The sequence below is a fragment of the Labrus bergylta genome, chromosome 8 (assembly GCF_963930695.1).
Source record: "Labrus bergylta chromosome 8, fLabBer1.1, whole genome shotgun sequence".
Classification (NCBI taxonomy): Eukaryota; Metazoa; Chordata; class Actinopteri; order Labriformes; family Labridae; genus Labrus; species Labrus bergylta.
In genome coordinates, this window is record NC_089202.1 from 19187348 (window position 1) to 19212634 (window position 25287).

Below are 25287 nucleotides of genomic sequence, written 5' to 3' on the forward strand. Positions count from 1 at the left end.
AAGATCATTAAGACTCCACTTCCTCCCATCCAGGAGATCGCAAAAATCCGCTGCGTGACCAGGACTCAGAAAATCAGCAGAGACACCTCCCACTCCCACCAAGGACTGTTTTCGCTGATGGACTCTGGAAAGAGGTTCTGCAGCCTCCGAAGCAGAACTTCCAGGTTCTGTAACAGCTTCTTCCCACAGGCCATAAGACTTTTGAACACAAAAAAAGAATCCCTCCATTCCCCCTCAAACCCCCACATAGGACTACCTCACTGGACTGTAAAATACAATATAACATACATCACAAACGTGCAATATATTTATCTGTATAGAAATTTTATACATAGCTTTTCTTTTTATATCTATTTACGTATATCTGCACCTTATTTTTCTATGTGAATACTTGCTGCTGTTTTTATCCTGCACTAACGAGTCAAATGCAACGAAATGTCGTTCTTATCTGCACTGAAAGTACAAGTTTGAATGACAATAAAGAAAGTCTAAGTCTAACATGTCCATTTCTGCTGTCCCAGTGGACATTATAATACGGGGTGTGTATGGGACTTCTGGTTCTTTTTTCTTCTGCATCAGTTCCATTTTTTAAAAACCAGAGGTTGCTGCGTGATATAATCTTGAGTCCCATGCTTATAAGAATGCCATTGTTTGTTTGTAGTGCATCTGACAAAACAGCTTGTTTAAAGATTCAGTATGAATCTAGAATATTTTGGGGGTACCTGATGGATTAGATTTTTTGAGGTAATTTTTCTGTTGCCTTAGGGTAGCCTTGACCATATTTGCTCCAGCAGTGCATTGTTGTGCAACTCAATGTTGAAAAGCTTCAAATCCTCTGTGTAGTTACTTTAAACATCTGTACAAACTAAAGATGTTCATTATTAACAAAGATTATTTACATTCCTCATTTGTAAAACGCTGCACAAAAGAAGCCTGACCTACCTGCATTTATGCAAATGTTTCAAACGATACCTACACTGAACATCCATCTGTGTGTTGTTCGATCTTCCACTTCCCTCTTCATTTGCTGCACGGCAGAAAAAAGGTCCTCTCTCCCTAGAAGCTTTGATGTTTAAAACACGTCCAGTCCCCATGAAAGTCTCCTGGCCTCCATCAGCTCTGTACCAGGTGTAGTTCTTTACAGCTGGGTTTGCATTAGCACTGCAAGTCAGTGTCACATTTGTGTCTTCTTGCACTGGACCAGAGGGACTGACTGACACTGTGGTCCCTTTGGGTGAATCTGAAAAGAGAAAAAATAAAGTTGTATTTTTTGAAAATGTAGTTTATTTGTGATGAGGGATAGAGAATGTTATGCCTTTATCCTGAACAAGCCCTGCTAAACATCAATAGAAACAGCTAGTAGGACCAGTGTTGGGCTGTAACGTATCACTAGTAACGCGTTACAGTAATGATGTTACTTTTACAAGTAACGAGAAGTGTAACGAATTACTAATGAAATTCCAGTAATAATATTACAGTTACCCACACAAAAAATAACTTGTTACTACATTACTGTTGTTGTTATTACCCCACTTCAGATTTATGCAACAAACCCCAGATTAATTTTGTTGCGCACCTCAGACAAGCAGGAAGGTAGCGAGCTTCATGGTTGCCAGATATGCGGATTTGGGCTTTTTTTTTAGGTGCCGCCGAGGGTTGTTTTTTTTGTGCCATTGGGCTTGTTTTGTCATTTGTTGTCACACATACCTGGCAACCCTGGCTAGCTTGAAAGATGGAAGTTTACATTCAGTGGCTGGAAAAATTCCCATTACTTAAGTTTTGTCGACAGGAAAGATAACAAGAACATCACTGTCAGATGTAAATTGTGTCCCAGTACCAGGACTCTTTATACTGCAAAAAACAAGACTTCAAAACTCCTTAAGCACTTACAACATCTGACGACAGCACAACAACATGAAGCTCGTGTAAATAAACCCCACCAATGAGCTGTGGAGGACAGCTGTTATGGAGTTATATCAGTCTCAATATTCACAAATGCACACAGAATGATTCATAAATGTATTTCAATGCACATACAAATATATTTCATTCTATATAAATGTAAAACAAATCCACAAATAAAAAATTAAGATTCACAAATGTATTTCTGATTCACACACAAATATTTATAGTTTTGTATACGTAGACTAATAGAAATCCACAAATATATAAACTGTTCAGTCTGCATTTACAAACTGTTTGTCATTTGTGAACTTCACTGCATTCTTAATTTGTTTTTGAAATGGGAGATTAAAGTCCAGTGTTACATTCATTTATAATCAGATACAACTGTGACCTTTAACCCTGTGATGAAAACACTGAGTGTGAAATGATCTGTAGACCTCTTTGTGAAAAACATGCAGATTGTTTTCTTTATGTTTAAGTATTGACAGGAGTTATTAAACCACTGTGTGACATTAGTCATCACTGCTGTTAGTTTACGTGCAGCTTGCTGGTTTGTTGTTGCATGTTCAAAAATGATAGTATCATCAGCGTACATTAGGATGTCTGACCTAATAGCATTCATTTATTAGATCATTTATGTAGAGGCTAAACAACAAACCCTGTTCATACAATGAATACATCTACAATCAAACATCTGAGTGGAGAGAAAAAAAGGTAATCACACATGGCAGTATGCACACCCCAGGTGACGGCCATGCTCGTAACTGTTTGCTAAATGATTACAAAACAACAAACAAAGAAGAAGAAGCATGTATTTTATGTAATCAATTTAATCACAAGACACACATACTCACATGTAATGTCAGCTGTTAAACTGGTGTTCACAGATGACTCAGTGCTGCCATCTTGTTTTCTGTAGACAGCAGTACAGAAGATTTCCTGTCTGTGATGGAGGTGTGATGCTTTGAAGTTCAGCACAGAGATCTTGACTTTAGTTTTGTCCTGATTCTCCTGCAGGGTCTCCTGACCTTCACCCAGGCCGGGGCTCCATGTCAGATTTGGAGGAAGAGACAGACAGGGAGCTGGAGCAGAGCAGTTCAAACTCACTGAGGTTCCCTCTTTCACCTTCAGTGTGGGCGGAGTCAGAGTCGGTCTGAGTGAATCAACTGTTCAGAAGATACATAAACATGTATAAGCAGTCATTTCTCTCTACTATCAAAGGTTTGATTTATCTTTATTTTAAAGTAATCAATGATAAGGTCAGAGAACTACTACATGACTGAACTGTAAATAAGTTTAATTTGAAACCTACCTTTGACTGAAATTTTCCATTCTTTTTTGTAAAAATTATACTTCAGTCTATTGTCACATTCCAATCTAAACAAATACTCTTTGTTGTTTTGAGGTTGCATGTCATTCAGGGTTGTGGTGCAGTCTTTTTTTGTTAGGTCACCGATCAATTGTCCTTTCTGTTGTGGATTACTGCTATCAAACACAACAGGTCCTTTAGTACTTTCTTTCCATAATGCTTTACAAGTGTTATCTAAGTTAACATTATATTGATCCTGTACGTCAAAGGAGCAGGGGATTGTCACACAGGATCCCTTCAGAACCTCTATAGTCTTTGGCATAATGCTCTCAAACTGTCCACACAGGTCACCTGAAACACAAGAAACAAATCCTTATTACAATCATACGTTTAAAATACATATTCATATGTATATGTATAGTTTTCATATTGAGTTTATAATGACTATATTACTAAAATCATTGACAGGGATAGAGGTTTCAAATGAGTCGTGGCTAGAAACCTGACTGCATGTTATCTACTTTGTATTTATATGAAGCAATGTTCATTGCACGTGTCTCTGTTAAATAAACAAACAAATAAATAAATAAAGTCATGATACAATTTATTGTTGGCTCTGTTTCTAAAAACCTTAGGAGTCACAGATAAAATAATCTTCATGTAAAACTCAGAGGATTCATCATTTTCACAGTTATTTTTTACATTAAAGTTGTAAATTTAACACCAAATCTCTACATTATGATATCAATAAAAGAAAGCAGAACACATTAGTAGCTAATTTCTTTGACAAATATAAGTCAGCATCTCACCTTGCAGCAAACAGCCAATGAGGAGGAGAGTCAGAGCTGCAGCCATCTTTGTGTTTCAGAAGAGGCAGAAAGTCTGGAGAGAATACATGTAGATTTACAGTTTAGTGTATTTCGCTCCAAATAAACTTTGATTTTAGGAGTAATTTCCTTTTGAGGAAAAGGTTGGATCCAGAGTTTAGTTACTTAAACTCATCCCAACAAAACTAAAAGACTTCAAGGTGTGTAGCTTCTAATTTTAAGGTTTAAATTGAAATCTTTCTGCATTTCATTCAATTCAAGTAAAGATGATCATTATTAAAACATAGAAGATGAAATGATAATAAAATAAAAAACAAGAAGTTTGACTGCCTGCCTCAAGGAAAGACAAAACAAAAAAATATATATATATTTTAACTGAGTTCATTTTGTTTACAACCTCTTTAAGGAAACTATTTGATCAGTAATAACGCCCAGAAGAAAAACTGCATGAGAGCTTTAAAATGTTCAAAACTTGATCAGAGTGAATATTTTTTTCTTTCCCCTGTAACAAAGTTTGTTTGATCAACTTCAGAAAAAATGCACTTCTTAAAAATTAGCCTTTATGATATTAAACATGTTGATTTGTTTTATCGCCTAAAAAATTATAAAGTTATTTAAAAGTTATATAAAAGTGATATAAACTTACATTTTTGTCAGGTCTTTTTGAGCAGAGAGGTGAAGGATGTTTAGAGAAGTGAAGTTCCTCATCATTTGGCCACCTTCATAAACAGCATTCAAAATTTGTTTTGAAAATGAGGAAGTCAAAAAAAAGTGAACATTCATGTTCCCATGAAATGTTCAGTACATTTCATGTAAATAGTTTTCATACAGGGTCACATCCTTCTTTAAATTGTATTTACTATTGATAACAAACATCTCTCTGCAAATTATTTCTATCTTTAGACCTTGAATAAAACATTGACATCATGGGGATGTCAGCATTTGATTAAAATGCAAAAACCAATGAAAAGCCTGTACTGTCAAAAGAATGTTTAGAATTCATTTTAATGCAATAACATCTTGATGTGTTTTAATATTTACAACCCATCAGTTTGACTAGAATGTTACTTTTTGAGATCCACATACAGGAGGTGAGAACTTGTAAAAAAACATTGTTGTCAAAGCTTCTGCCTAATCATGAAGCAATGAAATAAGCAGGCTACTCTATAAATTACTTTTTTTAATCAGAACACAATTATCAATCAATTATCAGTTATGACAAAAAGTACTTTCATTCTCACTCAAAGTCAGCCAACTCATTTCTTTCCAGGTTAAACTGAATTATATCCAGCTATTTGATTCTTTCAGGATAGTCTACTATATAAGATAAAATCCAGGAGCTTGGTTTCGTGCATCATGATATTTGTCTGACACTCAGAACTAATTATGTTTTATCCCTTTAAGGCAAACCCTCAGTCTATATTATGTTAAATTGAGCAAAATGGACTGCAACCAAACTGGACAGACACAGATTGCAACGGATAATCAGGACTGCAGAAAAAATATCATTGGTGTCAACCTGCCCCCTATCAGGAAACGGACAGGTGGAAGTACTACAAACTCTTCCCCTTTGATACGGATCACTGTACACCAAAACAACAACAGTTTGTTCCCCCAGGCTGTCATTCTGATGAACGCTAAACAGTCACACGTGCCTAAAACTTACATTTTATTTTAATATCTTTTGTTTTTTCTGTGGTTGTCTGGTGATGGAAATGTGGCAAGAGTTGGTGGTGGTAATAACTAATGATGTAAAATAAGAACAGACAGCACACCCCAGGAAATACACAACTTATTACTCTTGTAAATAGGTAAGACACACAGACTCGAAAACTGATGAGGCAGAGACGTGGTTTCAAAAGAATTTAAGGAATTTATCTGAATGAATCAATGTAAAAAACAAGGTGGACCAAAGCTTTGGGGAAGGAACAGCAAATCACACAGCAATCCTCAACAACTTTTGGTGTAGTCCATTTGTGTCCCAGTGCTCTTAAACTCACATGCAAACAAGTGGAGGGCCCTCACCCTGGGTGCCTAGCCTCCCAACTAAGTGGCTGAAAGAAAAGCAGGCTTTTAGCAACCTAAAATGAAAACAGCTATTAATAAAAAAAAACAATCAATGCTTCAACTTCTAAAGTTAAAACTGAGCCACCTACTCACCACTACAGGGTTTCAGTCAGGACTGATCTGGGGGGTGAGGAGCCATGGGCAAACTAGTCAAGCTGCAGCAACAACCAAACAAGGAGGTCATTTAAACATTCAAACCAGCAAGCTGTACATCAAAACAAGGTTGTACATACCAGCAGCAACAGCAAAGGCACATGCCAGGCAGGAGCAGGAGGCCTGTACCTGACATCCAGGTGCATTAAATAAGCTTAACTGACTAGTGAGTGGGACAGGTGAGAGGCTGCATTCAAGACCTCAGTGTTGTGTTGTCTACCACAAGAACATGCGTCGTTTTGAAGAGATGGAAAATTAAATGAAGTTTGTTCAATGGTGGTCGATACTTTCTTTAGCTTTTCCCTTCTGGCCCGCACGCCGGTCACGTGACTAAAGCTATACATATCTTTTTCTCTATACGTCTCAATACGATTTTTTCGCAGATGATTTATTACAGAAAACACTTCTTGAGGAAATTAAGAGACAGTGCCAATACATAGTTTGTCCAGCAGGGGGAGTGTTATTTCGACAGTTTAAAAAAACTCTCAGCAGTCTGCAGCACAAGAAGCAGAGCAGCTCAGCTGATCTAATCTGAAATCTGAAATGTTGCGGGGCGGCACGATGCTCTCAGAGCAGATTGGGGAGGTTAAGATTGGATCTTTACATCACTCACACTACAAAATAGTCCACCAGATAATCACTTCTGATCAGCCTCGAATCGGAAACGCCCACGCGGTTGACGGTAAGGCAGAATCGGACTTCAAATCAGCCCGATTATCCTGCAGTCTGAGCCAGGCTGTTCAGATGTGTCATTTTTAGATCTCAGCTAAGAAAACGATGAGACAAGTATGAGACACAGTCCAAGTTCTTTAAATCATCTTGGGGTGTCTCATTCAAAGATCTGAGTTTTAAAAAAAGTGAGACAAGTGTGAGATCTCAGATGACTAAGTAAGTAAAGTTTATTTATATAGCAGCTTTCAAGAACAGACGTCACAAAGTGCTTCACAATAAAGGATTGAGCAGAGACATTATTAACAGACAATTACATAAAATCAAATATAGACGGATCAAACCAGTCTGAACAGGTGGGTCTTTAACTGCTTTTTAAAAGTGTCCACAGAGGAACAACCAGCAGACCCTGGTCAGAGGACTTCAGGGACCTGCTGGTGTTATTGTAAATTATCAAATAGTTTCCTTAAAGAGGTTGTAAACAAAATGAACTCAGACAAAATATTTTTATATTTTTCTGTTTTGTCTCTTTTCCTTGAGGCAGGCAGTCAAACTTCCTGTTTTTTGTTTTATTATCATTTCATCATTAAGATTTCAATTTCAGCCTTAAAATGAGAAGCTGCACACCTTGAAGTCTTTTAGTTTTGTTGGGATCAGTTTAAGTAACTAAACTCTGGATCCAACCTTTTCCTCAAAAGAATATTACTCCTAAAATCAAAGTTTATTGTGACCCTGTATGAAAACTATTCCCATGAAATGTACTGAACATGAATGTGAACATGAATGTTCACTTTTTTTTGACTTCCTCATTTTCAAAACAAATTTTGAATGCTCTTTATGAAGGTGGCCAAATGATGAGGAACTTCACTTCTCTAAACATCCTTCACCTCTCTGCTCAAAAAGACCTGACAAAAACGTAAGTTCATAAAACTTTTATATCACTTTTAAGTAGCTTTTAAATAACTTTATCCTTTTTCAAGGATAACAAATAAGAAGTGCATTTTTCTGAAGTTGATCAAACAAACTTTGTTACAGGGGAAAGAAAAAAAACATTCATTCTGATCAAGTTTTGAACATCTTAAAGCTCTCATGGAATTTTTCTTCTGGGCATTATTACTGATCAAATAGTTTCCTTAAAGAGGTTGTAAACAAAATGAACTCAGACAAAATATATATATATTTTTCTGTTTTGTCTCTTTTCTTTGAGGCAGGCAGTCAAACTTCTTGTTTTTTATTTTATAATCATTTCATCTTCTATGTTTTAATAGTGAGCATCTTTACATAAATTGAATGAAATGCAGAAATATTTCAATTTAAACCTTAAAATGAGAAGCTGCACACCTTGAAGTCTTTTAGTTTTGTTGGGATCAATTTAGTTAACTAAACTCTGGATCCAACCTTTTCCACATTGATGAAGATTTAAACATTTCAAGATATTTCTCCATCTGCAACTTCTGCAAAGATCACATTCAACAACAGCCTCAAAATGAAATCTAAGTTTATTTGGAGCGAAATACACTAAACTGTAAATCTACATGTATTCTCTCCAGACTTTCTGCCTCTTCTGAAACACAAAGATGGCTGCAGCTCTGACTCTCCTCCTCATTGGCTGTCTGCTGCAAGGTGAGATGCTCACTTATATTTGTCACAGTGGAAGAAAAATCAATAAAAAACAGAGATAACCATACAATTTACACAAAAGTATGTGAAACAAATGAGGCAAAAAATGTGTGCAATGAGCTAAAATGTGTTCTGCTTTCTTGTAACCATATCATAATGTAGAGATTTGGTGTTAAATTTACAATTTTAATGTATAAAAAAAAGCTGTGTGAAAATGATGAATCCTCTGAGTTTTACGTGAAGACTTTTTTATTTACTATTTATTATCATTAGACTTAAAGAAATAAAGAAACAGTGATACTATACAAATATAGACACTATAAACTCAATATGAATAAGGATTGTATTGTAAATGTATAATTGTAATAAGGATTTGTTTCTTGTGTTTCAGGCGCCCTGTGTGGACAGTTTGAGATCGGTGACCTAAGAAAAAAAGACTGCACCACAACCCTGAATGACATGCAACCTCAAAACAGCAAAGTGTATTATTTTAGATTGGATTGTGATGGTGTCAAATATTATTTTCCTCAACAAATTGAAATTTCAGTCAAAATTAAATTTATTAGCAGTTCAGTCATGTAGTAGTTCTCTGACCTTATCGTTGATTACTTCAAATGAAAATAAATCAAACCTTTGATAGTAGAGAGAAATGACTGCTTATACATGTTTATGTACCTTACAAACAGTTACGAGCATGGCCGTCACCTGGGGTGTGCATACTGCCATGTGTGATTACCTTTTTTTCTCTCCACTCAGATGTTTGATTGTAGATGTATTCATTGTATGAACAGGGTTTGTTGTTTAGCCTCTACATAAATGATCTAATAAATGAATGCTATTAGGTCAGACATCCTAATGTACGCTGATGATACTATCATTTTTGAACATGCAACAACAAACCAGCAAGCTGCACGTAAGCTAACAGCAGTGATGACTAATGTCACACAGTGGTTTAATAACTCCTGTCAATACTTAAACATAAAGAAAAAAATCTGCATGTTTTTCACAAAGAGGTCAACAGATCATTTCACACTCAGTGTTTTCATCACAGGGTTAAAGGTCACAGTTGTATCTGATTATAAATGAATGTAACACTGGACTTTAATCTCCCATTTCAAAAACAAATTAAGATGGTGACAAACATAGTAAAGTTTATATTTTCATATTTTCACCAACTGTTTATCCACTGAGGAAGCAACACTGTACTGTAGGTCTACATTGTAATGAGAGGTGGGAATCACCAGAGGCCCTTCGATATGATATTATAACGATGCTTGAGTCACGATACGATATTATTGCGATTTTAAACATTTTGCGACAGGCTGAGAATTGTGATATTTTGAATATCATTTTTTTAACTGCATATTATGTACACAAAATTAAACTAAATCAAGAAGTGTTTTGTCAAATAAGGAGAAATTCTCAGTCTTTTCTTCACTGTCTCACAGTCTCACTTCTGTCTGTTCATTTCTACACAATGGGAGTCGAGCCCACAGACTGACCAACACTGTGATAAAAGTAAAAGGCTGCATGCACCTCACAATCTGAACTGATGGTGTTTCAGTCTGATCAAACTTTACTGAACACAAACATGTACAGACGACTGAACAACTGCAGCCATATTTACAAATGCCCCTTCAGCAATTAAAAATAAAAACATATCGCTAGCAGAATATTGTGATTCTATGCTATGTCTATTTTCCCCCACAAATAAAGTGGGGGAAATTTATTCAGCAAATAAAAATATAAAAAAACACATATTTGCATATTTACAGTGCTACTAGCTGTTTCTGTTGATGTTTAGCAGGGCTTGTTCAGAATAAAGGCATAACTCTCTTCTCTATCCCTCATCACAAATAAACTACTTATTCTAAACAGTCAGACAGTTTGGTGGAAGCAAACTTAACTGTTGTTTTTTGATAACTTGTGAAATTTTGCTGAGAAAGCTTACATTTTATTCGTCAAGATAAGAAGTTTATTCACTGTTCTCTTTTCACCACAGTGTCAGTCAGTCCCTCTGGTCCAGTGCAAGAAGACAAAAATGTGACACTGACTTGCAGTGCTAATGCAAACCCAGCTGTAAAGAACTACACCTGGTACAGAGCTGATGGAGGCCAGGAGACTTTCATGGGGACTGGACGTGTTTTAAACATCAAAGCTTCTAGGGAGAGAGGACCTTTTTTCTGCTGGGCAGCAAATGAAGAGGGAAGCTTTTTTTAATACATTAAAGTTGTAAATTTAACACCAAATCTCTACATTATGATATCGTTAAAAGAAAGCAGAACACATTTTAGCTCATGATGCACATTTTTTTCACCTCATTTGTTTCACATATTTTTTTACTCTGTTGTACATTGTATGGATATTTCTGGATTTTTTAAATGTTATAATGAATAAAATTATATTTTTTCCACTGTGACAAATATAAGTGAGCATCTCACATTGCAGCAGACAGCCAATGAGGAGGAGAGTCAGAGCTGCATCAATCTTTGTGTTTCAGAAGAGGCAGAATGTCTGGGGAGAATAAATGTAGATATATTTTTAGTGTATTTCACTCCAAATGAATTTAGATTTTAAGAATAATTTCCTTTTGAGGAAAAGGTTGGATCCAGAGTTGAGTTAACTTATCTGACCCCAATAAAAGTAAAAGACTTCAAGGTGTGCAGCTTCTCATTTTAAGGTTTAAATTTAAATCTTTCTGCATTTCATTCAATTCATGTAAAGTAGCTCATTATTAAAACGCAGATGATGAAATGATAATAAAATAAAAAACAGGAAGTTTGACTGCCTGCCTCAAGGAAAAGAAACAAATATTCTTTGTTTTTTCTTGAGTTCATCTTGTTTACAACCTCTTTAAGGAAACTATTTGATCAGTAATAACGCCCAGAAGAAAAACTGCATGAGAGCTTTAAGATGTTTAAAATTTTATCAAAGTGAATGTTTTTATTCTTTCCCCTGTAACAAAGTTTGTTTGATCAACTTTAGAAAAAATGCACTTCTTAAAAAAAAGCCTTTATGATATTTGAATATGATATTAAAATAGATTTAAAAGTGATATAAACTTACATTTTTCTCAGGTCTTTTTGAGCAGAGAGGTGAAGGATGTTTAGAGAAGTGAAGTTCCTCATCATTTGGTCGCCTTCTTAAACAGCATTCAAAATTTGACTTGAAAATGAGGAAGACAGAAAAGTGAACATTCATGTTCACATTGAATGTTCAGCACTTTTTCTTTGAATAGTTGTCACACTGTTTTCACAACCCAGGCTCAGTGAGCTGGACAAACAGGGAGACCACACATTTTTATATTTATTAAATAATAATTTATTGCAAACTAAGGCAAATCATCCTGTTCAAAGAATGTGCAATCTGTAAATCAGTGGTGGTTGTAATGGTGAATGTGTTAAGTGTTGACAAGAGAGTGACAGATTGAGAAGCCAGTTTAAATACTAAGGCCCAGCCTGCCCAGGTGTATATAAATTTAACTGGCTCCGCCCCTTTCCACCTGAACTTAAGTGGGGAGCGATACAAAGCAGCAGGAAGAGCACTGACAGTCAGGGGTCATCACACCCTCCCCCTAAAATACTGGGTCCCACCCAGTACCCATAAACAAATTACTATATTTACCAAATTTAGTTAACCAAACATAAGCAATAACATACATATTTGACCAAACCCAACATCACTTATACTTTCCCAATGTTAGTTTCAGTTTCCCTCTCAGCCGCCTGGATCAGGTCCTAGGACCACGTTAAGAGTAGGAAAACAAACTGTGATTAGCAGGCTAACTAAATGTTCCTTATAGAGATCAGTCTGAATTAAGCATCTTTTAACACCAGTGGCCAATGCTCTATTGACAAGGCTAGTAACTATCATACAAAATCAGAGGCACAACAGTGGCACCAACATACATGTCAAAATGGTGTAGTGCCCAAATAGGAACCAAACTTTCTGTCTCAATGATGAGATCAAACTGGCACAAAGTCGACCTCTTGACAAGTCACTCAAGCCCTAGCTTTCTTGCTTGAACTACTACAAAAACGTATTTATTTCATCAGAACAGACAGGTGCCACCTCTGGACACTCTGTTACAACATCATGTTTCTGCAGGACAAATTGCATCTGGGTTAATTGCAAATCACTGATCAAAACTCACCTCTTCAAACAATCTTTTGATGTATGATTGTGATATGTGTTCTGTTTATCTGTAGCTGTACCTTTATGTTGTTGTCTTTATGATTTGTGTGGAATGCTGCAATGTCTGTTAGTCTTTCCTTACTGTGCTGTTTCTTTTGTCTTTTTTATCAAATGTTTAGTGTGTAAGAGTTTTTGAAAAGCGCTTATGAATAAAATGTATTATTATTATTATTATTAATATTAGATATAAAAGAGACATTGGCCGATATGGAGCTCAGCGTAAGGGAAGGAAGACTGCTTATATTCTTTCACAAATTCATTCTTTCTTTCACTTCAACTTAAACTACTTCCTCTGTCTACCTGCTCTGGTGATCAGCTGTTAATGGGTGTTTATTCTTTAAGTGATTAACCAACCAGAGTCGGGCACAACCTCTCTCAACCAATCATACTGCTGCGACAAAATGTTAAAATAGTTCTTTCTCTTCCACAGTCATTCTGTCATTTCAAGGCAACTGCTGCAACCCACCACCGCCCCAGTCACCTCCATTCCAGCTCAGCAGAGTCCAGATTCAGGCTCATTATAGCCTCCATTCCTCTTCACCACCACCAGTGTCTAGACTCCATAGGGGGGTATCCTATCCTGCTGTCGGCCTCATTACCCTTCCGAGTACATGAAGTCGTCACGATGGAGTCTAATCCTCCAAAGACTTTGCACATTCAAATCTAAATTGTCGCACATTTTTTGTTAAATAAATAATTGTTAATTCTCAATTAAGTCTCTCCTGATTGAAATATCAGTCTCAGCTTTTTTTTCCTACATAATATTAATATCACTACCCAACACTGGCTGTTACACACTGATGTCACTGCATTCACTTTATCTTATCATTTCTGTGTCCAGAGGCTGTCCGTAATGTGTGAAAAAAAATGAACGTCCTGTTAGTGCTGTCATTTTATATGATGCAACCCGAATACTGGATGTTGTCCTGTTTGTTGGGGTAATGCTGAATGTAAGTTGTAAGATATTGAGACACAGTCCCACGGTGATACTGATAAACTCAACTAAATAATTCATGGCAGGATTAGGAGAAGGCCGTTATTTTGTTTCCTCGAGGAACAGGAACACCTCTAATAGCATTCATCAACAATGTCCTCCTGTCTGGGTTTTCTCAGATTAAATTGAGTAGAAGTAAAAACCTGAGCTTGTTGATTTGTAAACGTGACTGAACAAGGACTATCTTTCACTGATAAAATCAAGCTGGTTAAAACACGTTGATGGAAACTGAGACCACGAACTTCCCCAGCAGTATTAGGACGCCTTTCTCAACCGCCAGAAGAGCGGAAACTATAAATTCAGAGATAAACATGTATCTGTTACCACTGTAATAATGTTTTAACGTTCTTGTGTGATTTAGGATATCAGCTCGTCAACACTTTTCTTCAATTTCAAAACATTGGACAGAGCTTTCTTTCCCCGCCCCCTCCCTCCTTGAGCCAATGTGCAAACAGGTTACTATGTCGTGGACACTGAAGCTTCAGTTTTTAACCAGCTCTGCATCGGTCTAGAGACTTTTCTGCTCTCTAACCTCTCTCCTTTTTTCAGAAGCAACCGCCTACCTTCTCTGCTCAAAATACAATGATTCTGCGCCACAATGGAAAACTAGAAGGAGGACATACCGACTGCTACATTTACAGATAAACCAGCACTTAAACAGATCATGTTTCCTTAATGTCTGATGATATAGAAAGACCATTTCAAGATTTAATTCAGAAGATGTCTTACATTTTGGACCTTTAAACTGTCCTCCTTAACCTCGTCTTTGATTCAGGGCCATTTAAACCCTGTCCTCTGGAACTGCCTCACAGGCTTTCTTTAATCTGATTGGAAAACAAGAGCATGCAATGAATGAATCAAAACTTTATTACAGACTCAGGGTCCAAATAATAAAATCCAAAAGACATAAAATACAATACAAGATACATGAAATGCAAAGCACAGTATAAAAACCTGCAACTTAAATGCAATGCATGGTATAAAATCACTAAATAGATAAAAACAGCGCCCCAGAGGATACAACTGTACCAATGTTTCCATATCTTGGATTGATTCAAAGTGCATCTCTTTTGATAAACCATTTACTTTTTCAATAAAAAATAAAAATCTTGATTAGCAGAGCTTCAATACAAACAAAAGTGAAAACCATCACCTCAAACTTATCCATAATTCACGATCAATATCTCTCCAGATTTGAACATCAGAGGCTTCATGGAGAAAATATTATGTGAAATTACTGAGAATGAATCATGTATTGTGCCAAACACCCTGCAGAATATTGAAATATCACATTCATATCTCAAAGTCGATATTTAAAGCAATGCAGGAAGAGCAGAGAGGGAGACAGAGAGAGAGTCTTCAAATAATCAGGTATGACGTTTGGCAATGACATCATAGTCTGGAGATCTGTTAGTGTGATCCAGATTCATGTAAGTGCTGTCCTCTTCTTTTGGCTTCATGCTCTCTCTTTGTTTCCTTTAGTAAAAGAAGAAATGAGGATTAAAAATTGTTTTATACACAAGTCTGCTCCATTTGTCATATCTTCATCAGCACAGTTTATTCTAAAAAGTCCTCCGGTGTAATAACATACCAAAGAAACACCATGCAGAGTGTGAGGACGATGTTCACAGTGAGAGACACTCCAGTAACAGCCCAGAAGAGAACTCCACTGTAGGGTCCACAGTTATCCTCAAGATCTGTCATAAGAAATAACATGATAATATCATAACCCTGTTTGGGGGGGGGACACTTTTTCAACTTGATGGTTTTTACCACTAAAGTCTACTTCATTGTCAGTTTGACAGTGAAGGAAGTACCAAAGCTGTATCATATTTCCAAATCAAGACCGCAAAGCGAGCGAGAGAGACGAGTGTAGGCTGAGCAACCAAAAGACTAAAAGAAGAGGAGAGGTTTCAGCAGGAACAACACTGAGCCAAAAGAAATTCAATATTCATTTCTGAGTGTTTCATGGTGGTTATGTTCAAAAGCACAATTTAAACACACTAAACCCACTGGCACATGAAGGAGTTGATTATGAAAGGGAAACTGAATGATTGATTGGCCCAAATTGGCACACATGGACATTTGGATGAAAAAGACAAATTAGTAATGTTTTATATACTAATACAGAAAGTGCCAAAGATGGAAATCAATCTTGAAAACTGAAACATTAACAACATTTTATAATCAGTAAATCACTGCTCTGGAGGAATTATAGACCTTTAAAGGTTTAAAAACACACAGTTTAACTTGTATACATACGCTGAACATCTATGTGTTTGTTGTTGGATCGTCCACTCCCCAGTTCATTTTCAGCCTTGCAGAAAAAAGGACCGCTGACATCTGAAGCTTTAACAGTTAAAACACGTCCAGTCCCGATAAAAGTTAATGGTTATGGGTTGATGACATAGCCCTACCCTCGCGTGCAAACTGCGGTTTTTAATGTCAGGCATTTATCTGAATCCTGTAACACAATTGTAGTTTTGTGTTTGTGTGGCATTTTTCTTGTTAATACTTAGTAATTATGAGAACAAATTGTGAAATGTGCCGCTTACCAATAAAAGTTATACTCAGTTCAGAGACAAACCTTGACTTTCTGCAGATGTTGGAAGGCTGTAGAAAATAAATCGCTGAGAAGCAGATCCCAGATAGTTTGAACTGCGACAAAGCACAGTGAAGTGATCCTTCCATTGGGCTTGACTCATGGTGATGAAGCTCACGCCTGTACCATTTCGATGCTCATAACTGACTGCAAACTCTTCTGAACGATTGACCAGTGATTCATCCAAACCCCATTGTAAAGTGGGAGGAGGATTTCCCGTAGACTCACAGGAACAGTTGACCTGGTTAGCAGTTTTGGTGCAATCAGATGAGGACAGGATCTGTGGAGCATCTGTAATGGATGTAGGGAAGAGAGACAAGTAGAGAGTCAAGTAAAGCCATGCTGTATCAAATTTGCAAAAGTAAAAGATAAGGCTTATGGCTATAAAAATAAAAAAATAAAAGTTGACCAGCTGTGCGTGTGAATGAAGTGAATGAGGCAAAGAAAAATTCTAGTTCCTCCATGTCAATTAGTTTTCATTCTGGGCCTGTGTCCACAGAGGGCGCTTTTAACGCTGGCAGCGCCTATTTTCAATACAAAACCAATGTAGTTCAGTGTTTTCAGCTCTCAGCTTCATACGTTTCTTGAGGCCGCATTCACTCAGCTCTCAGTTGAAAACAATTCCACTTATGGAACAGCACTATGCTCTTCTATGTCACATCTCCATCCCCAACCTATGCCGTTTTATCCCAGCCAATAAAATTGTGCGCGCACATGAGATCTATGCAACTCAAACAGCCACACGCATATTATTTTTGCAAGCGTTTGCACAGCATTCTCATGCAGAATTCATCTGCTCGCACGAGCAATATTGTATCCTGCAAGGAGAAAACCATGCTTTGAGCACGAGCAAAATCTCACACTGAGCGCGTAACTACAGTGCTCTCTCCTGCTCGCTCGCGAGGGGATTTTTCTTTTTGCGCTCAAAGCATGGTTTTGTCCTCTCAGGATACAATATTGCTCGCGCAAGCAATTTCATTTGAATGATTGTAATTTTACTTGATATGCACATTCTTACTAAGCAGACCTTTTTGGGGTAAAGTTAACATTTGCTCGTCTCTAATTTAATTATAGAACCTCATATATAACACAGTGTTTCCCCTACCATTCAGGTCGTTCAGGGTGGATTACCCAAAGTGATCTCCCACCACCCTAAAAGAAAGGCACTAAATACTTTATCTATGTAAATTATCCATCCATCCATTATCTATAACTCTTTTCTCCCTTTATTTACAACAAAGTTAATCCTCTACAAAAGAAAGATTTTATGGATATGAAGTTTCCAATCAAAGCAAATTAAAGATAAACAAAGAGATTTTCATACATTTTGAAAAATGTAACTGATGAATGACACCTACAATGTACATCTATTTGTCTTGTGTTTGATTGAAAACTTCCCAGTTTATTTTCAGCCTTGCAGAAAAACGGGCCTCTCTTTCTCGAAGCTTATTAACAAAGATTATTTACATTCCTCATTTGTAAAACGCTGCACAAAAGAAGCCTGACCTACCTGCATTTATGCAAATGTTTCAAACAATACCTACACTGAACATCCATCTGTGTGTTGTTCGATCTTCCACTTCCCTCTTCATTTGCTGCACGGCAGAAAAAAGGTCCTCTCTCCCTAGAAGCTTTGATGTTTAAAACACGTCCAGTCCCCATGAAAGTCTCCTGGCCTCCATCAGCTCTGTACCAGGTGTAGTTCTTTACAGCTGGGTTTGCATTAGCACTGCAAGTCAGTGTCACATTTGTGTCTTCTTGCACTGGACCAGAGGGACTGACTGACACTGTGGTCCCTTTGGGTGAATCTGAAAAGAGAAAAAATAAAGTTGTATTTTTTGAATATGTAGTTTATTTGTGATGAGGGATAGAGAATGTTATGCCTTTATCCTGAACAAGCCCTGCTAAACATCAATAGAAACAGCTAGTAGGACCAGTGTTGGGCTGTAACGTATCACTAGTAACGCGTTACAGTAATGATATTACTTTTACAAGTAACGAGTAGTGTAACGAATTACTAATGAAATTCCAGTAATAATATTACAGATACACACAAAAAAAATAACTTGTTACTACATTACTGTTGTTGTTATTACCCCACTTCAGATTTATGCAACAAACCCCAGATTATTTTTGTTGCGCACCTCAGACAAGCAGGAAAGTAATGAGCTTCATGGTTGCCAGATATACGGATTTGGGCTTCTTTTTAGGTGCCCCAGAGGGTAGTTTTTTTTTGGCCTTTGGGCTTGTTTTGTCATTTGTTGTCACACATACCTGGCAACCCTGGCTAGCTTGAAAGCATACATGTTTACTTTCAGCGGATGGAAATATTCCCATTACTTAAGTTTTGTCGACAAGAAAGATGAAATGAACATCACTGTCAGATGTAAATTGTGTCCCAGTACCAGGACTCTTTATACTGCAAAACACAAGACTTCAAAACTCCTTAAGCACTTACAACATCTGACGACAACACAACAACATGAAGCTCGTGTAAATAAACCCCACCAATGAGCTGTGGAGGACAGCTGTAGCCCTACAATGTCTACAAATCAACCAAGACTGGATTTTAATCGAGCACAGCTAAAAGCGAAAAAGAACTAATGAAAGTTGTGGCTTATTACGAAAAGTAATATAACAAGTAGTGTAACATATTACTGATGGCAGGGAGTAATAAGTAAAGTAATTAAAGTACTTAAAGAGTAATGAGTAATATATTCCTTTTTTTTAATAACGAGCCCAACACTGAGTAGGACTATAACAGTATGTGTACTCGTGCAGAGCCATCACGGTTTGGTCTTCACCGTTCAGTGTATTCATTTTTATTTATTTTTATTAATAAAATGTAAAGTTATAAAGACAATGCACATTCATAACATTTCTGTAATGCACAAGTTTAGCCATCATAGACAGCAGCAATATGTAAAACAGACTAAAGTGGGACAACAAAATTGTAATTCTAGAAGCATATGAAACACTTAAAAGAGAGATGTGCATTAAAACAGGACAGTAATCCTGTTCTCCTGGTAAAACAAATAAGATACCTAAAAGCAGGACATCAACGCAGGAGACGTAGGCCTACATGAGACAGCATACCAATTAGAGGTGGGGGAAAATAGATACAGCATAGAATCACAATATTCTGCTAGCGATATGTTTTTATTTTTAATTGCTGAAGGGGTTGCACAATTCATTTTGAGCAAGTTGCATTGTCAAAAATGACTGCAGTTGTTCAGTCATCCGTACATGTTTGTGTTCAGTAAAGTTTGATCAGACTGAAACACCATCAGTTCAGATTGTGAGGTGCATGCAGGCTTTTTCTTTTATCACAGTGTTGGTCAGTCTGTGGGCTTGACTCCCATTGTGTAGAAATGAACAGACAGAAGTGAGACAAAAAGACTGAGAATTTTTCCTTATTTGACAAAACAGTTCTTGATTTAGTTTAATTTTGTGTATATGCAGTTAAAAAAATGAAATTCAATATATTATATCACAATTCTCAGCTTGTCGCAAAATGTTTAAAATCGCAATAATATCGTATCGTGACTCAAGCATCGTTATAATATCGTATCGAAGGGCCTCTGGTGATTCCCACCTCTCATTACAATGTAGACCTACAGTACAGTGTTGCTTCCTCAGTGGATAAACAGTTGGTGGAAATATGTAAATATGAACTTTACTATGTTTGTTATCATCTTAATTTGTTTTTGAAATGGGAGATTAAAGTCCAGTGTTATATTCATTTATAATCAGATACAACTGTGACCTTTAACCCTGTGATGAAAACATTGAGTGTGAAATGATCTGTTGACCTCTTTGTGAAAAACATGCAGATTGTTTTCTTTCTGTTTAAGTATTGACAGGAGTTATTAAACCACTGTGTGACATTAGTCATCACTGCTGTTAGTTTACGTGCAGCTTGCTGGTTTGTTGTTGCATGTTCAAAAATGATAGTATCATCAGCGTACATTAGGATGTCTGACCTAATAGCATTCATTTATTAGATCATTTATGTAGAGGCTAAACAACAAACCCTGTTCATACAATGAATACATCTACAATCAAACATCTGAGTGGAGAGAAAAAAAGGTAATCACACATGGCAGTATGCACACCCCAGGTGAAGGCCATGCTCGTAACTGTTTGCTAAATGATTACAAAACAACAAACAAAGAAGAGGAAGCATGAATTTTATGTAATCAATTTAATCACAAGACAAACATACTCACATGTAATGTCAGCTGTTAAACTGGTGTTCACAGATGACTCAGTGCTGCCATCTTGTTTTCTGTAGACAGCAGTACAGGAGATTTCCTGTCTGTGATGGAGGTGTGATGCGTTGAAGTTCAGCACAGAGATCTTGACTTTAGTTTTGTCCTGATTCTCCTGCAGGGTCTCCTGACCTTCACCCAGGCCGGGGCTCCATGTCAGATTTGGAGGAAGAGACAGACAGGGAGCTGGAGCAGAGCAGTTCAAACTCACTGAGGTTCCCTCTTTCACCTTCAGTGTGGGCGGAGTCAGAGTCGGTCTGGGTGGATCATCTGTTCAGAAGATACATAAACATGTATAAGCAGTCATTTCTCTCGACTATCAAAGGCTTGATTTATCTTTATTTTAAAGTAATCAATAATAAGGTCAGAGAACTACTACATGAATGAACTACATTTAATTTGAAACCTACCTTTGACTGAAATTTTCACGCCATCAAAATTGTATTTCACACCTGAACATTCCAATCTAAAATAATGCACTTTGTTGTTTTGAGGTTGCATGTCATTCAGGGTTGTGGTGCAGTCTTTTTTTGTTAGGTCACCGATCAATTGTCCCTTTTGTTTGTGTTGTGGATTACTGCTATCAAACACATCAGGTCCAAAAGTACTTTCTCTCCATAATGCTTTACATGTGTTATCTAAGTTCACATTATATTGATCATCTACGTCAAAGGAGCAGGGGATTGTCACACAGGATCCCTTCAGAACCTCTATAGTCTGTGGTATAATGATCTCAAACTGTCCACACAGGGCACCTGAAACACAAGAAACAAATCCTTATTACAATTATACATTTACAATACAATCCTTATTCATGTTGAGTTTATAATGTCTATATTACTAAAATCATTGACAGGGATAGAGGTTTCAAATGAGCTGCTATGTATTTTAAAGTATTGTATAATATTATTATTATTTCATATGAAGTAATGTTCATTGCACATGTCTCTGTTAAATAAACAAACAAAAAAAATAAAGTCATGATACATTTTATTGATGGGTCTGTGTCTAAAAATCTTATCAGTATGCTTTCAAAGATAAAATAGTCTTCACATAAAACTCAGGATTCATCATTTTCACACAGCTTTTTTACATGAAAGTTGTAGATTTAACACCAAATCTCTACATTATGATATTGTTAAAAGAAAGCAGAACACATTAGTAGCTAATTTCTTTGACAAATATAAGTCAGCATCTCACCTTGAAGCAGACAGCCAATGAGGAGGAGAGTCAGAGCTGCAGCCATCTTTGTGTTTCAGAAGAGGCAGAAAGTCTGGAGAGAATACATGTAGATTTACAGTTTAGTGTATTTCCCTCCAAATAAACTTAGATTTCATTTTGAGGCTGTTGTTGAATGTGATCTTTGCAGAAGTTGCAGATGGAGAAATATGTTGAAATATTTTAATCTTCATCAATGTGGAAAAGGTTGGATCCAGAGTTTAGTTAACTAAACTGATCCCAACAAAACTAAAAGACTTCAAGGTGTGCAGCTTCTCATTTTAAGGTTTAAATTGAAATATTTCTGCATTTCATTCAATTCAAGTAAAGATGCTCATTATTAAAACGTAGAAGATGAAATGATAATAAAATAAAAAAACAAGAAGTTTGACTGCCTGCCTCAAGGAAAAGAGACAAAATTGAAAAAAAAAAGTTTTTTCTTGAGTTAATTTTGTTTACAACCTCTTAAAGGAAACTATTTGATCAGTAATAACGCCCAGAAGAAAAACTGCATGAGAGCTTCAAGATGTTCAAAACTTGATCAAAGTGAATGTTTTTTTCTTTCCCCTGTAACAAAGTTTGTTTGATCATAAAGTAACCTTTATGATAATAGACATGTTGATTTGTTATATCTCCTGAAAAAAGTTATTTAAAACTGATATAAAAGTTTTATAAACTTACGTTTTTGTCAGGTAGTTTTGAGCAGAGAGGTGAAGGATGTTTAGAGAAGTGAAGCTCCTCATCATTTGGTCACCCTCATAAACAGCATTGAAAATTTGACTTGAAATTTAGGAAGTCAAAAAAAAAAGGAACTATCATGTTCACATTGAATGTTCAGCACTTTTTACATATAGTTTTCATAGAGTGCCACATCATTCCTCACCATAAATTAATGTATTGAGTAAAGTTGTGAGTAATTATGTAAGTGTGAGTGTGTGAACAAGTATGTGAATAAGTGTGTGAGCCAATGAACACGAGTGTATAAGTGTGAGAGTCTGAGTCAGTGAGTGAATGAGTGTGAGAGTCTGAATCAGTGAGTGAATGAGTGTGATTTTGTGAGGCATGGTCCAGATTGCTAGTGTAAGTGTGTGTGTCTGAATGAATGTGGGAGTGATTACGTGAGTGAATGAATGAGTGAGAGAATTAGGGCTACCTTTCTCTTTCTTTTCTCCTATACTCCTGTAGAAGTTCTGTGTTGTTGTAAATCTTCTGTCTTTGTTTTTCCACCCTAGCTTTTGATGCAGCCTTCTTAGGATTACTTTCATTTGCTCTTCATAAGGAATGTGAGTTAACATAAATTCATATAAAAATTCAATATCATGCCAATATGTCATTAAATTTTAAAAAATAGTATATCAATAAAGTTTATTACCACAATATGCCTCTACATTACATGGTAGTAAAAGCTATTCATTACGGTTATGAATGACATTTAGCTAAACTAGCAGGACTACCAGGAATTACTTTTTTAAACTTGATTCAAGAGAAGTCCTTATTTCTTGGTTTTTAATAATAATACATTACAAACATTATTGTTATAGCACCTTTAAAAATAGATGTTTACAATCGGGAGAATAACATGATGAACTTCAACAGTCAGGTGACAGAGACATGGAAACAGTTAAATCCCCCTAAACTTAAAGAGAAACTTGTTAGGCTGTACAATGATATGAAGTCTCAATATCTGTAGTAAATAGGCAACTTCCAAACCTACAGCCTCTCCTAATCAGCCCCTTTTTTAAATTATAAATTATTTTCCCATTTGAACTTTTTGTCTTTGTTATTATCGGTTCTTCTGATGTTAAGTTGAGTTTCTTTGCCTTTTGGCTGTCTGATTTAGATACAGTACTGTGCAAAAGTTTTAGGCAGGTGTGAAAAAATGCTGTAAAATAAGAATGCTTTCACAAATAGAAGTAATTATTTTTGATCAATTAACAAAAAGCATTTTTTGAATGAACAGAAGAAACATCTAAATCAAATCAATATTTGGCGTGACCACCCTTTGCCTTCAAAACAGCATCAATGCTTGTAGGTACACTTGCACACAGTTTTTGAAATATCTCAGCAGGTGGGTTGTTCTTCATGCAATCTCAGACACACTCAATAATGTTGAGATCAGGACTCTGTGCAGGCCATACCATCACTCCCAGGACTCCTTGTTCTTCTTTACGCTGAAGATCGCCCTTAATGACATTGGCTGTATGTTTTGGGTCATTGTCCTGCTACAGAATAGATTTGGCACCAATCAGACGCTTCCCTGATGGTATTACCCTGATGGTATTACATGATGGATAAGTACCTGCTTGTATTTCTCAGCATTGAGGACACCATTAATTCTGACCAAATCCCCAACTCCATTTGCAGAGAGGCCCAAACTTGAAAGGAACCTCCACCATGCTTCACTAATGCCTGCAGACACTTGTTATCTAACGCTCCAGCTTAAAAAACATCGATTTCAAATCATCAATCAAGTTTGGTGTGGTAAGAAATCAAAATTTTATTTTTAGGCCATATCACCCAGCCCTAGTTTCAACATTTATTTTGAAAGAAAATATACATTCAAGAGACCACAGCATTCTTAAAAGTTCTAAAACCAGCAATAGAACTGTAATCTAATTATGCATCACACTCTAGTCTCTAAATTTAACCTGGGCATATTCACATTCAGAGTCCTTCTTCACATTTCTAGGCTTCACTTCATTGTATAGATTTACACTCTCTACTGCATTGCTCGCAACATTTCTGCCCAATTCTCCATCCAAGCGCTTCTCCTCCAGATAGGAGCGACCTGACTGATTTGTGTCCCCAGAGCTTCCTCCCTCCTTCTTCCCTTTGCTCCTCCAAGTCACACTAGTGTAAATCACATCTTTGCTTTCCTCGTTTTTCTTCTCTGAACTTGTCCTGGCATCTTCTGTGTTGTTTTGGCCTGAGCTTGGTAAGTTGGTGCTGATTGGCTCAGAGGTAGTTGCAGGTTGGGTGACACCTGGTTTCTTCAGCTGAGTGGTGTTAGCATAAATGCCCTCATTTGTTTTGTTGAGTTCCTACAAATCAAAAGGAAATGTTGGTTGTAAGGTTATTCTGCTTATTTAAGTGACACTAAGTAGAAAACTGCTGGATTCCAGGATAAAGTACCTCATCTCCTTTTCCACTTGGTAGATGTTGGCTCATAGCAACTGTGCTGGCGTTACCTGACCCCTGACTCTTAAGCAGGTTGTGTTGAGTCCTCTGAGCCCTGAAAAAAACAGCATAGTTTTAAACTTTCAAGAATATACTGAAAATATCTTTGTTTTTCCCTAGTCTAAAGTTGAGAAAAAACTCAGGGAACAGTCCATATTTAGTTATTTTAACACTGGTAACAGATCACAGGATCACAGCGTCTGCAGGAAAAATGATGTCAACATGTTGTGCCGAGTGTGGCGAGCATTAGCAGTACTAGCATTAGCAGTACTAGCACTGCC

At 36.6% G+C, this 25287-nt stretch overlaps 1 long non-coding RNA gene across 1 annotated transcript; it reads right to left on the bottom strand.

The window, feature by feature from the left end:
* Positions 1 to 24296: 24296 nt before the first annotated feature.
* On the bottom strand, positions 24297 to 25065 carry LOC110005954 (uncharacterized). The gene is made up of 2 exons (XR_002279202.3): positions 24962 to 25065; positions 24297 to 24870 (listed from the first exon to the last, which is right to left on the bottom strand). It is a non-coding gene; the product is annotated as an uncharacterized lncRNA (long non-coding RNA).
* Positions 25066 to 25287: the final 222 nt, after the last annotated feature.